Source organism: Phoxinus phoxinus (genome assembly GCF_949152265.1).
Source record: "Phoxinus phoxinus genome assembly, chromosome: 2".
NCBI classification, from domain to species: Eukaryota; Metazoa; Chordata; class Actinopteri; order Cypriniformes; family Leuciscidae; genus Phoxinus; species Phoxinus phoxinus.
The window spans coordinates 2,859,354-2,874,353 of record NC_136877.1 but is presented as its reverse complement, the minus strand read 5'-3'; positions in this window follow the sequence as shown (position 1 = coordinate 2,874,353).

The following is a 15,000-nucleotide window of genomic DNA, read 5'->3' as shown; positions in this document are numbered from 1 at the left end:
GGCGGAGTCTCTAACGTCATCACCGGCGGCCATCTTGTCACAGGGAAGCTTTCTGGCGGGCTCTGTGGTTCCTGATGTAAGGTGAGTGATCGGCACGAACATAAATACTCTTATCTCGCTGAAATCTTGACAGTTTAATAAACGGTTTGGTTTTTTACAAATGTTATTAACGTGGCTATAATTCTGGATACTTGAAAATGTTTAAATATATAATATTATAATTATTCATAAGTACGCAGTGTCATAACTACATCTCTGACGTTTATAACAAACCAACCCGTTTGAACATCGGTAAAAAATGTAGCAAGTTATGGTTATTTAAAAAGTACATGCACCATTAAAACACAATGTTACGAGTGAGCGAGCTGACTGTGACAAGATGGCCGCCGTGTGCGGACGTCGACCTCCATTGGCCAGCAGCGCGGACGAGACATCTAGCCTTTATTATATGATATCTATGGGCTCTATAGTCAACTTTTCGGTTGAAAACCAGTCACATGGGTCAATTTTTTGCAATTGAGATGTATACATCATCTGAAAGCAGAATAAATAAGTGTTTTATTGATGTGTGGTTTGTTAGGATAGGACAATATTTGGCCGAGATATGACTATTTGAGAAATAGAGAAATTCTATATTGAGAAAATCTACTTTAAAGTCCACATGATATCAAAATTGACCATATTTACTTTGTTTGCCTAAATTGATCGTTTTGTGGTGAACAATTCATCCATGCAACACAAAAACATTTTTTGGCTTTGTAATCTTTAATCAAAATCTGAAAATGCCCCTCCCCTCTGCATTGGAGGACCTTCCCTGATGACGTCGGTTTGACGGTTTTGGTGTCCGCTTAACATCCGTAGCAACGCCCCTCCAACTGACAGTAGACCGGCTGAATGAAACGCCTACTTTTCTAGATCCAATCAGGTGCTAGTTGGAAAAAAAAGCCACGCCCACTATTCCACCTCATTTAGTATTCCGTTTCTCTCGGAAATACGTCACAACACTGAGATAAAGTCGGTTGCAACTTCCGGTTTACACGGACTTTAAAGCTACACTGTGTAGGAATTCACCTTTGGCTAAGCCCCGCCCCCCTTAGTTACTGTTGCTACGTCCGTCAACTTCATCTGGGCTCTGGTTTGGTATCAACATGGCTTATGCTGTGACGCTCTTCCTGCTGACATTTGATCAAACTTTTATAAAGCAGCAAATAAAGTGTCCGATAGAAGTAGGCAGAAGGGGCTCAGTGTGCGTTCGAAGTCTATATTCAAGACATAAACACAAGCAACAACAAGATCCAAATAGAGGCAAAAGCATAACGGTCACAGTCAAAACATGACCCAGCGCATATCCTAATGGAGACGGAGACTGGGACTCACAATATCAGGAGCAACACTGTTCATGCAGAGCTGGGTCTCTATTCACTTCTATAATCGTTATTAAAGCAAACGGACTCGCGAGTATAAAGTTGTGTTTATTAGCAGCGTGTGCTAGCGTATCAACAATTAGCGTAGAGAACCGAAATCATGACCTAAACCTGTCTAACTAGTGTAACTTCACAGTAAGGTTAAAAGCTAAATGTATCTTAGAGACAAAAGTGTGTTGTTGATCTTGAGGGGTTTCGCTGACTGAGGACGTCCACACAGTTTAATCCAAAGACGACACTTGTCAGGATTTGACTTCGGTTTTGGGAAGGGGAAAAACGGACACCCCCCTCCAACCTCTCTGGGAAACACGTATCTGTGTTACAAATGCCCCAGGCACAACGTTTAACCGTATTGTTGATAAAACTACGACGGTAATAGCCGGCCGAGACCAAAAATATGAGACGCCGGTGTTAAAGTCAATGGAGCGCAGTGAACAAGTGTCGGACCGCTGTGGAGCTCGTTCTCTGCTGCGCTGTGATTGGTCAATCTACATTCTAGGGTGTGGCTTAGCCAAAGGCGAATTACTCCCATCTAGCGGTGAAATTGTATATGTCTACCAACTGAATATTACTTTCTAGCCCCTCCCACTCCGAGGGCGTTTTAACTCCTACGGTGGCCGTGTTATTTCAAATCAGCCGGCAGTCGCGAGTAATCTCCCGCTCGCATTCGTCACGGCGCCACTGAGTGTAAAACCGCGAAAGGCAAAGCTTGAGTTTCCAGGTTTGTCCCTCTTTGGCTACTGTATTTTCAAGATGGAGGCGCAACATGGCGGCCGCCATTCGAGCAGCTCGCCCGTATGTATTATAAATGGCAGATTCGACGCTTACGAGAATACTTGATTAGTTGGTAGAAGTAATTAATCATTAATGAGCACATATAATTTTGAAAGAACAAAGTGGTTTTTGCTAAGAATCAACTTTAAAAATTACACAGTGTAGCTTTAATGTTGTGCATTTATGTTCACGATATCAAATATAAATATCATAAATATAAATAAATATCAAAATCATCTGATCATCAAATCATCATTTTAGAATGGTGTGTGTGTGTGTTTACGTGTGTGTGAGTGTGTGTGTGTGTGTGTGTGTGTGTGTATAAGTGTGTGTGTGTGTATAAGTGTGTGTGTGTGTAAGTGTGTGTGTGTGTGTGTGTGTGTGTGTGTGTGTGTGTGTGTGTGTGTAGTGGGGGAACATTGACAGATTTCTCATCTATTTCAGGGTCAGGGTTTGATAAGCCCTTTGGTGACGTGATGGACTGACAGTGTGTGAGAAAGCGGGTCATGCGGGGGCTCTCCTGTGTGTGTGTGTATGTGTGTGTTTGTGTGTGTGTGTGTGTGTGTGTGTAAGCGGGTCATGCGGGGCCTCTCCTGATGGCCCCTGACGAGTATAATTAGTCATTCATTATCATATAAGTTAATTACTGGACTGGCGGCTTTCTCTTCGGAAAAGGCCCTTCTGGACACCAGCTCAGCGGCGGCGGACTCATGCTTGACCATCATATCTGTGCCATCCCGTCTCGTCATTACTGTGATGGGGAGACAATAGACACTGTGTGTATCGTGACATCGGCAGGCGCCATCTGTGCCAAAGTTATGGAAGACAATACACACACACACACACACACACACACATATGGCGATGGCTTCAAGACGACACACTTGTCCTCTACATTTATAACCATTTCTGTCCGATCAAGGGACAGAGAGGACAGAGAGGATCATGGGACAGAGAGGACAGAGAGGATCATGGGACAGAGAGGGGAAATTAAAGTGCATTTAAGATGTTGCTCACTTGTTAAAAAAACACAGAGGTTTGCATTAAACTTTCTATTCCTCAAATAATCCAGAATCTTTTTTGTAAAAACAGTTTTCAACACTGATAATAATCATAAATGTTTCTTGAGCATCAGATCATCATATTATAGCCTACTGATTTCTGGAGGATCATGTGACTCTGAAGACTGGAGTAATGATGCTGAATAAATTACACTTATATATACTTATATATATTCACATAGAAAACACTAAATTGTAATAATATTTAACAATATAAATGCAGCCTTGGTAAGCAGAAGAGACTTAAAACATTAAAAACCATTTGCAATGCATGACCATTGTTGGATGTTTTATATGGTCATTAATGTTTCTGCATCTGTTTGATCCCCCCCCCCCCCCCATCAGAAGATGTAGACCCCCCCCCCCCCAACACCCCCCCCCCCACACACACACACACATCAGAAGATGTAGACCCCCAATGAATGCTGGGCTTTTTTAGACATACCCATCTGCTGTCTCACACCTTCTAATCACCCATCCACACACACACACACACACACACACACACACTCACACACACACACACACACACACACACACACACACACACACACACACACACACACCAGATCTGTTACTCAAGATGTAGTGTAGTACGATGCAAGCCTTAAGCATAAACATAAGGCCTCGATATTTACAGTTGCGTGGTTTTTTCACATTGCAGAGTTGCCTGGCCTTATTGATGATTTATTTTTCCTCACGCGTATGATCTGACCACGACTGCTGGCACCCAAGAATGAACTGCACAGTTTTCTCCACTTCTCAGAAGCTTCACAAAACTCCCTCTGAACTGAACTTCGAAAGAAACATTGCAATATGATGCGTTATATTAGTTGCTTACTTTTGTGTTTTTATTTTTGCTTTGTTTTTGTGCAAAATATGGTCTGTTATTGTTATACATTTTATGATTTGAAACTGTTATATTATGTAATTTGAGCTCCAATGGACACTAAATGTCTCTTTTTCCTGTTGTTTTATTATCAAAAGTCAGAAAATCACATTGAAACCGTAAAAAAAAAAAAAAAAAAACACACCAAAGAAATACCTGCAAACATTTTCCCTATAAACAAAATATCTTGATAATCCGCTAAAATATAATTAAACATAATTTTTCTTTAAAATCAGAGGAAATGTCATCATGCCGCACGTTTTGCACGCATATGTTCTGTTGCTTTATTGTGAAGTCTAGGAAACATCTGTGAAAACTACAAATACCAACATTCGTGGGAAAGTGTGTATAATCTGCACAATAGCTACACACAAAAAGCATGCAGTGCTCGCAGATTACATTCATTTATTAATGTAACTCTCAGCCTTTTGTGAGTAGCAAGTCATGTCACACACACCAACATTTGGCAAAATCTGGAAATGCTGCTGCAAGTTTTAATATTTTTTAAAAAGCACTAATTATTGGTTCATTCAGCAACAAACTTGTTCTCATGTTTAGTTTTCTTCTTCTTCTTTTTTATCAGATGTGTTTGCTGTTAACTGTAATTTATAAAAGCCCTTCTGACAATAAGTGTTGCAAATTAGCTTTAGCTACAAGCATATGCACTCTACAAATGCTGGGTTGTTTTAACCCAATTTTGGGTCAAATATGGAAAAACCCAGCCGTTGGATCAAAAATGCAATTTAAAAATGTAACCCAAAGGCTGGGTTTGTCCATATTTGACCCAAAATTGGGTTAAAACAACCCAGCATTCTTTAGAGTGCACTCTAAAAAATGATGTGTTGGATTTACTTAAAATATATATGCACCATTTTTGCAGCATACTTTTTAAGTAATCCCAACTTGAACAATTTTACTAAAAATTAACAAGAAAACCTGTGTTTTATGTACTTAAATTTTTAAGTAAAGACTATTACGTAAACTCAAAATTTTAAGTACATATAACACAGGTTTTCTTGTAAATTTTAAGTAAAATTGTTCAAGTTGGGATTACTTAAAAAGTATGCTGCAAAAATGGTGCATATATATTTTAAGTAAATCCAACACATTGTAGGCCACGTGAGATCTATATAAATCTTAGTTGTGTTAACTTAACATGTAAGCTCATATATAAATAAAATAAGACAATTAAATGAGTTGAACCAACTTAACCTTTTTAACTTAAGATCTTGAGCTATTGGTTTGTTTACTGCACAGCTTCAATAATCTTAAATAAAATAAACATGCAAAACATACAAAATAAAGCATTTCACTTTATTTTTTTGCAACAAACTGCAAAGCATGAAACCACACTTTAAATTTACAACAAAAGTATTGTCTTAGAGAGTATTGTCTTACAATCATTTTAATACATATTTTTTTCTCTCTCTCTTTTTTCAATTCTATCTTTACAAAAGCTTTAAAAAACTTTAAAAAAAAAGTTTCACTCTTTGCAACAATACTTTAAATTCTCAACATTCACTTTTGGATTGTACAACAAACAACCTAAAAAATGATGCATAATCCTTCAGAAATAATTATAGTATTATAATGTTTTGAAGCTCAAGAGACCTTTTTTATTATCATCAATGTTGAAAAAAAATCAGTTTCAATTTTTTTTCAAGGTTGATGAATAGAGAGTTCAAAATAACAGCATTTATCTAAAATAGTATAGAAAATAATGTTGAAAAACCATGCCACTTTTGATCAATTTAATGCATAGAAGTATTGATTTATTTTTTAAGACCTTAAACCTTTAAATAATTGCATCTTAAGTTAAAATATATTCAAATAGAAAACAATTGTTTTCAAAAAATCATAATATTAGTTTTTTGCTGTATAATTGGATCAAATAAATGGTGGGCAGAAGGGACTCCTCTTGAAAATATTAAATCTGACTAATTTGTACAAATAAGTCAATTATTATATAAATATAAACATTTGTATATTTTATATTTAATTAAAAATTATATATATATGATCTACAATCTTTATTTGATGATAAACTTTTGTTTAAATGGTTTACATTGATCATTTCGAAGGTTTAATAGTAAAGAGTCGTTGCTGTCATGCATGTTAATATCGCGTTTGAATTAAGATTCGCCATTATTTAATGATTGTGCACACATGGAGCTGTAACCAATTTAATATTTGTATAACTTACCCAAAAAGTAACCCGCGCCCAAGCAAGGCCTGGCCGCTCCCCTTTTCCCGCGATATAGAGATTATGAAATAAATATATTTATCCGAAAAATCAACAGGCAAGATCGTTACTCAAGTGCTCGTAAGGCCTGTACGAATTTCTCCGTGGGGGAAAGAATGTTCGAATTGTCCATTAATGCACAGCCTACGTGCCAGGCATTGCATTGTCATATATTTCGAAATATAACAATGACTAAGTTATTAAAACACTTGACCATGCGTTCGATGGAAGCACACTAACTTTAATATTTCGAACACAGGTTATAGAATATTAATTCGCGCGCGCGCCACCTCTTTTAATATTTAGCAAAGTAGTAGGCAAACGTTTTCCTATGTAGGCTATTCGTAAATAACACGTTTCAAAATGTTAAAGCAAAGTTCAGATTAAAAGTTAATTTCTGGACGAAAAATGCAAATTAGGCTGTTAAAAAAGTGAAGCACTTACCTCTTTTCAGCGTGTTCCTCACGTTGAGTTTGACTATTTTTAACCTACACATTAAACAAGTGTTTATTAACATTTAAAAAAATCTAATATTTTACATATAGGGCAAGAAAGCTTACCTTTCGCTTATAGCCTACCGTTTTCACACAACAAAATGGCTACGACAAATGTCTGGTTCTGAATTTTTGGCTGGAAAGGCATCATGGGAAATTTGCATATCACGTGGCTCATAAAGTTATTTAAAATGTTATGTTAGATTTACTTAATTTTGATGCAATTTTTATAGTAGTTGACATTACTTATGTTTTTTTCATTTTATTTTTGCATACATTTAAGTTCACTTGGTAACTTATATTTTTGTGTTACACATACTATATATGGTAAGTAGAGGTTGAACAGTTATGAATACTATTTTTTTTGCGTTTAATCTAACTACTTAAATAAGTAATGGTTGTTCAGCCAACGAATCGTTTTTTAGAGTGTGGCTATTGTCACAGTTTTATCTGTGTTTATTGTGTCTGTCCCTATACAGTACAAATAAAAAACAAACACAAAATGTGTAGAATCGGCGTACTAATTAGGCAAAAAAGTAAAGGAAAGAAGAAGCATGCAGTGCTTGCAGACTAAATGTAATTATTAATTTAACTCTTTTGTGATGTAGTAATCATGCAAGGTCATGGCACAACGTTGGGTTTAATTTGATTAATTGTGCACCGCAGTTTCTTTAGTTAAGTCAGAGTAAATCAGGTTGTGTTTGACCTGGATCGACCCCATGTGTGTGTGTGTGTGTGTGTGCAGAGGAGAACCCTAATCCCTGTAATGCCACAGAGCCGAAGGCAGGGGGTACGAGCTGTTCAACATGATTACACAGAGAAACAGCGAAAGAAGAGGAAGAAGGGGCAGGAGACATGACAGAAGGAGTGTGTGTGCGAGAAACAGGGGAGGGCGAGGGAAGAAATCCGGGAAGAGACTGTGTTTGAGCTTCACGCTTATCTTTCCCCATCCAGGAGTGTGTTTCCCGTACAACGCCGTAACCCACTCTTCACTGTCACAGGACGATGCATCGGTGAAGAAATCAACTATATTTCCCGAAAGTCGTTCAACCATTGGTTAATAATGTAACGCAGGTGTTGGAGTAATAACTACTGTTAATGAATCTGTTTGAGACCGAGTTAATGCGAGATGTTTTCCTACACTGGAAAAAGTGCTTTTCTTAGTATTTTTGTCTCGTTTCCAGTCCAAATATCTAAAAATTATTAAATCAAGATGCATTTACTAGATGAGTAAAATGTCATAAGATATTATGTCCTGTTTTCCGGGGGAATTCATCAAAATTAAGTGAGTTGTTGCTTTAAAAAAAGCGCAATTATCTGCCAATGGGGGTCAGAAAAATAATCTTAATTTAAACAGAAACAATATTATTTTTCTGACCCCATTGGCAGATAATTTTACTTGTTTTAAGCAAAAACTCACTTAATTTTTATTTATTTGCCCAGGAAACAAGACTTAATATCTTATGTCATTTTACTACTTTAGTAAATACATCTTGATTTAAGAATTTTTTGATATTTGGACTGGAAACAAGACAAAAATACTAAGTAAGGAAAGCATTTTTTTTTTTGCAGTGTATAAATTACAGACATGCATCTGAGGACTTTTTCTAATTTTTCTCAGTTATTTTGCTTTATTTCCAATTCAATCATCGTCTCGTTCACGCATGCGCACTCTTCAATAACGATGCTTTAAATCTCTTGACAAACTAAAAGACGCAAATTACATTTGTATGTATTATAAATAAAAGATACAGATTGCACTGAATAATATCAGATTGCTTATTTTGCTCAAGATCAGGATTTATTGTCCACATGTCATACAAACACTGCTTCTAACCACAGGTCGAGAGCCGTCGTTACACACACACACACACACACCTCTACGATGCTGAACGATGGTTTCGGGAAACACAGACTCGTTGATCTGCTGATAACGATGAACTTGCGACCATAGTTGGCTAACGACGCTTTCGGGAAACACACCCCTGATCTCCACACTGTCATATTCTCACATCTTTCCGTTTCACTAAATAATATCTGAAAATGAAGTGTGCCGCAGAGCGGGATTAATTGGCTTTCAGCATTCATAATTAAGACGATGCCTCAACATGCTGGCCGTGTATTGTCCTCCATTAATTTCCGATTGCTCTTGTCATTTGCACATTATGCCTTTGCAACAGCGAATGAAAGTGTGGCAGACTCACACACACTCGCTTGCTTCACCTCCTTCTGTGTGATGAGAGGTTTCTCTCCAGAGCTCAACGCTAATTAGTGGAAACCTCAGAGAATCAAAGCATTTTAATGATTTCTGTGCGTGTGTGCATCAATTGTACTGGAAATGTACTTCTAATTCATGGAAATACTAAATAATATGCCAAATAATTACAATAATTATTGAATTTTAAAATAATATCAGTACACTGTAAAAAATTTTTTTGGTTTAACTTAAAAAAGCAAGTTAGCTTGTTGCCTTCAAATTTTTAGTTTGTTGTAGGCCTAATTAAAATTTTGAGTTAATACAATGAAGAAGAATGGTTTAATAAACAGAAACTCAAAATAGTGTGTTATTTTCACGATGTTAGTTATCGATGTTGATTTGACAAAAGATCAAAAGTTGTGATAACAAATCATAAAAATATATTTTTTTTTACAGTGTAGAAACTAGAAACTCCTGTGCCAATTCTGGGTGGCCCATCTTACCCCAATGGTCTAATTTTATCTTTTTACTTCAAAAATAAAAACGACAACTTTTATTCCACAAACCCTTAAACATTAATGTCCACAAATCCCTCATAACAAATAGACACAAATACACTTTATTAACTCTAAAAAATGCTGGGTTGTTTCAACCCAATTTTGGGTAAAATATGGACAAACCCAGCCGTTGGGTTAAATTTTTACATTACATTTTTAACCCAACATTTGGGTTTGTCCATATTTTACCCAACATTTGGGTTTGTCCATATTTTACCCAACATTGGGTTGAAACAACCCAGCATTTTTTTAGAGTGTATTAATCATAATACAGTGTCAATTTACAGAAAATGCACGAGTTACAAGAGTGATCTGTTGTCATAGTTATGTATAAGTTATGTCTTCGTTATGTCTAAGTTATGTATTTCAGAAATGTACATATACAAAATCACAGTTAGGTAAAAATGTAGTACCGTAATTTAAACAATGTCAAATTTAAGGCAGAAACAATGAGCTCACTGAAGTACTGAATACTTGTGTGTTAACAAATTATTACGACATATAGAAAATCAATGGCAAATGAACAAAGCATGCATTGGACAAATTGAATGTTGAGTGCGTTCCCTGAATATGAGGGGTTCGGGTTGTTTACAGGATATGCCGAATAATAGAGAGAATTATTCCATCTTGCCGTAGGCGTTGAGTTGCATCGCCTCCCACTTTCCACACACCCTCCCTATTCCCGTGATCCCACAGGACGGTCCTGGGACGTCTTCAAGAGGATGAACCACTCCAACTTTAAATACCCCCCCGCCACCCTTCTCCTTATGCTCCGGAGGGTCATCTTGGGCATTTCTGTCTGTGAATCCCCCCATTCCCAAGGGTCCAGGCCTGGGATTGGGCCGGCGTGTGAAGTGGGACAGCTGGGATCTTCCTGACCTCAGGACTTCTCTGAGCTTGAGCCCAAAAAACCTCTTGCCCCCGTTTCCAATTGACCAAGCAAATGACCAATCATCTCACACAACCGGGGTTTGAAATTTGGCTACTAAATTTGGCCACTCAGAACTTCAACTAGCCCAAAACGTCACAGCTTATGTGAATTTATTCATGGTAACACTTTATTTTACAGTGTCCTTGTTACATATGGTACATGTGCTTACCACAGTAACACTCTAAAAAATGCTGGGTTGTTTCAACCCAATTTTGGGTCAAATATGGACAAACCCAGCCATTAGGTTAAATTTTTACATTACATTTTTAACCCAACGTTTGGGTTTGTCCATATTTGACCCAAAATTGGGTTGAAACAACCCAGCATTTTTTAGAGTGTAATTATACATGCAACTAACCCTCAACCAAACCCTAACCCATGTAGTTAATTAATATTACTCAGTATTTGGATATATATAATTACACTGTAACAATGACGCCTTAAAATAAAGCGTAACCTTATCTATGTATTGTAACATTTGAACTTGTTTGAGCAAAGTCCTCTCATCCAGCATCTTCCTCTTTAATCCTCGTCCTTTTCACCAAAAAATGTTGGAAAATATATATATTTTTTAACTAAATGCTTTTTAATCTTCGCTATTGCTTCGATGCAAATGAACAAGCGCGCGGTTATTTGTTGCGTAGTGACTTGCATGTTGAAGTACGCCAGATATGTGCAGACTCGCTGTATTTAATATATCATGATGACTCACGAGTTTAATGTGCGCAGATTTGGCTTACACACAATCTTCCCCAGCAAAGTGAATAAACATGGCTAGTGATTTGACAGCGTTACTCGCCAGTGTTGATTATTACCCGCATTTGGCAGGCTGGCGTTTGTTAATTGTAAACCCAGCACACAACACAGATTCAATGCTTCTTTGTGTCTTTATAATGCAAACTTTGAGACAAATGCGTGCACTTGTATTGTACTTCAGGCGTCGTCTCTCTCATCATTTTCATCTGAAAGGTATAATAATTTGCCCCCTAAAATATCCCCGCGAGCTGCAAGGCCCTGTCACGCAGTGCTAGCCACGTATAATTTAATTTGAATTCATTATGCTCTTCTGTTAATATATTCATGACTTCCAATTCCCTGCGCTGTCCCGCCACCTGGAGTGTCCTGCGTGATCTGAGTCTCCTCTGGGCTCGGGCCCTCGGGGGCCATGAAGGCGGGTTAAGGCAGGGGTCACAGCGGCCCCGAGTCCCCGCTGTAATTAGCCTGCGCTGGAATGTGTTAGCAGGACCAGCTGGGACCATGATGGACCCTCTCGGAGGTGAAAGGGGGAGGATTGGGCACCTGCACCCCAGTCAAAGAGACAAATAGAGACAGGAGCAAGAGGCAGGGGTTCCTGGGGATTTCACTGCGAGTCAAACACACGGTGATCAAAGAGAGGCTTCAGAGGTATCTGTACACGACTAGAGGTAGAGAGAAAAAGGGGATATGATGGGCTCTACCGTACAGAGCTGCTGTTTTAATATCTCTCTATTTTATTCTATTTCATCTCACTGAAACCTTGAAACTAGCAAACATTGAACCTTAAACTGCTCTGACTTGGTTTGTCCAGCAGAAGAAAGGGAATAAAGAGGAGAAAACAGAAAGCAGAGCAGAAATGTACTCTCTAAAAAATGCTGGGTTGTTTCAACCCAATTTTGGGTCAAATATGGACAAACCCAGCCATTGGGTTACATTTTTAAATTGCATTTTTGATCCAACGTTTGGATTTGTCCATGTTTGACCCAAAATTGGGTTAAAACAACCCAGCATTTTTTAGAGTGTACGTTGTGTGTAGGCTACTTGAAATGAATTGTACAACAAAACCATTGAAAGTGGAAAGTATTTGTATACTGGGTAATATAAGGTACACTCTAAAAAATGCTGGGTTGTTTCAACCCAATTTTGGGTCAAATATGGACAAACCCAGTCGTTGGGTTAAATTTTTAAATTACATTTTAACCCAATGTTTGGGTTTTTCCATATTTGACCCAAAATTGGGTTGAAACAACCCAGCAATTTTTAGAGTGAAGTATAAGGGTTGGTTCAGGGTTAGTACCTACTTACCTAAAAATGTTGGGTTAAAAATAACCCAACGAATAACCCAACTATGGGGTGGTATAGAACCTTCCCTACTGTGTTTTTTTTAATCCAATGCATTGGGTTAAACTCCAGTTGGGTTAAACATATAACCCAGTCGTTGGGTTAAACAAATAACCCAACGTTTTTTACTCTGTAGTTATTATCCAGTTTTTGCATTGACTATATACTGTAGGTACATAGTATGTACATGGTAAACAGGACTGTAAAATAAAGTGTGACCATATTTCTGTACATTTTCTGTGGATTCTAAAGTTGAGAGTGTTCACTCTAAAAAATGCTGGTTTGTTTCAACCCAATTTTGGGTCAACTATGGACAAACCCAGCCATTGGGTTCAATTTTTAAATTAAATTTTTATCCCAAGTTTGGGTTTGTCCAAATTTTACCCAAAATTGGGTTGAAACAACCCAGCATTTTTAGAGTGTGATTGGACAATGGTAATGCAGGTCTGTGGGGTGTGTGGGGTGTGTGTAGTCAGAAGGAGATGGCGTAGACCCCTGTAATGCATTGGAAGAGAGGATCGGTCCAACTGACAGCCCATAATTACCTCTCATTTACTGTCATTAACAGACTGAGAGAGGCTGCTCATACGGGGCAAGGGCTCGATTAATGATCATCTCACTTTTACACCCTTTCAAGTGTTGAAAACGCTTTATTACTGATTTATAAACTGCGTAATTCTGTCTTGGATACTCAGGACTTCTGATATACTCCTCAACTCCACAGAGGCGTTACCCCACAGCTTCTGGAAATTCATATATCATATCCTGGGGCAATATTTTCCTTCCGATCTAGATGGAGTGTGTGTGTGTGTGTGTGTGTGTGTGTGTGTCAAGGTCTTCATCTCACTTCTTCTTCCATTGTTGGTTCTCTGTACTCTCCCTTTTCCTCTCAGAGGATGAATCTCAAAGTTGGTTCTATGATAAAATATTCAGAAGACTTGTTGAATGTTGTCATGCCGAGGTAAAAACAAGAGGGGACGTGTGCGCAGAACAGAGAGCCAAGAAAGGAAAAAAAATCCTTCTAGAAAAAGCATGCAATACCAACTTGGTGAAGCTGGTTTTTGGAAACTTGTTGCTGGTTTGTTTGCCAGTTTTTACCAGGAGTGTGTTTCCCGTAATCGCTGTAACTCACTCTTCACTATCACAGTACGATGCATCGTTGAAGAAATCATCTAGCTGGTCACGACTGTTCCCCGTATTGTCACAAATTGGTCGATCAACCACGTCGTTAATGATGTCAAACAGGTGTTGGAGTAATAACTACTGTTAATGAATCTGTTTGAGATCGAGTTAATGCGAGATGTTTCGCTATAAATGACAGACATGCATCTGAGGATTATTTCTCATTTTTCTCAGTTATTTTGGTTTATTTCCAGATTCAATCATCGGCTCGTTCTCACGTAGAGCTCGTTCACACATGCGCACTCTTCAATAATGGCGGTTTAAATCTCTCGACAAACTAAAAGACGCAAATTACATTTGCATGTATCCTAAAAGACACAGATTGCACTGAATATGATCTTGCTAATTTTGCTCAAGATCAGGATTTATTGCACTGTAACACACAAAAAAGTAACCTCTCCAAGTCAAAATATTCTAGTGACTGGTCACATCTAAATTTTTTAATTGGCCCAAGTGAAATTCTGTAAAATAAATTGAATTAATTGTTGCAATAGTCTGTTAACTATTCTGGCTCAATGAGAAATAATATGTCAGACTAATTGAAAAATTTAGATGTTATCAGTCACTAGAAAACGTTGACTTGGGGATGTAATTTTTTTTTACAGTGCGAGTCCACATGTCATGCAAACACTAAACTCTGCTTCTAACCACAGGTTGAGAGCCGTCGTTACACACACACACACACACACACACACACCTCTGCGATGCTGAACGATGCTTTCGGGAAACACAGACTCATTGATCTGCTGATAACGATGAACTTGCGACTATAGTTGGCTAACGAAGCTCTCAGGAAACACCTCCCAGGTTGACCTCAATACGGTATAGTCCAAATGATTAACCCTGCAGACTATCTATAAAACCCTACAAAACTTTTAGTTTTCCCCATTAGGGTCTCCAGTTCTTTTGTTACTATATTTCCCTTCTTCTCGCTCTCATTTGAGCCGATCTTCATGCGACACACTATTTGTGAGTGTTGATGATGAATCTGTTTATGTGTGGAATATAGTGATTTCCCCCGAGTGCGATCTCTCCCTTTGTCTCGCTCTTCTCCTCTATCAATCTATCATTGCCATAGATCACAGACTGAAGTATTCTGTCCTAAATGAACACTCTGATGGGCCCAGTTTATCATCCAATTTCTTCAATGGC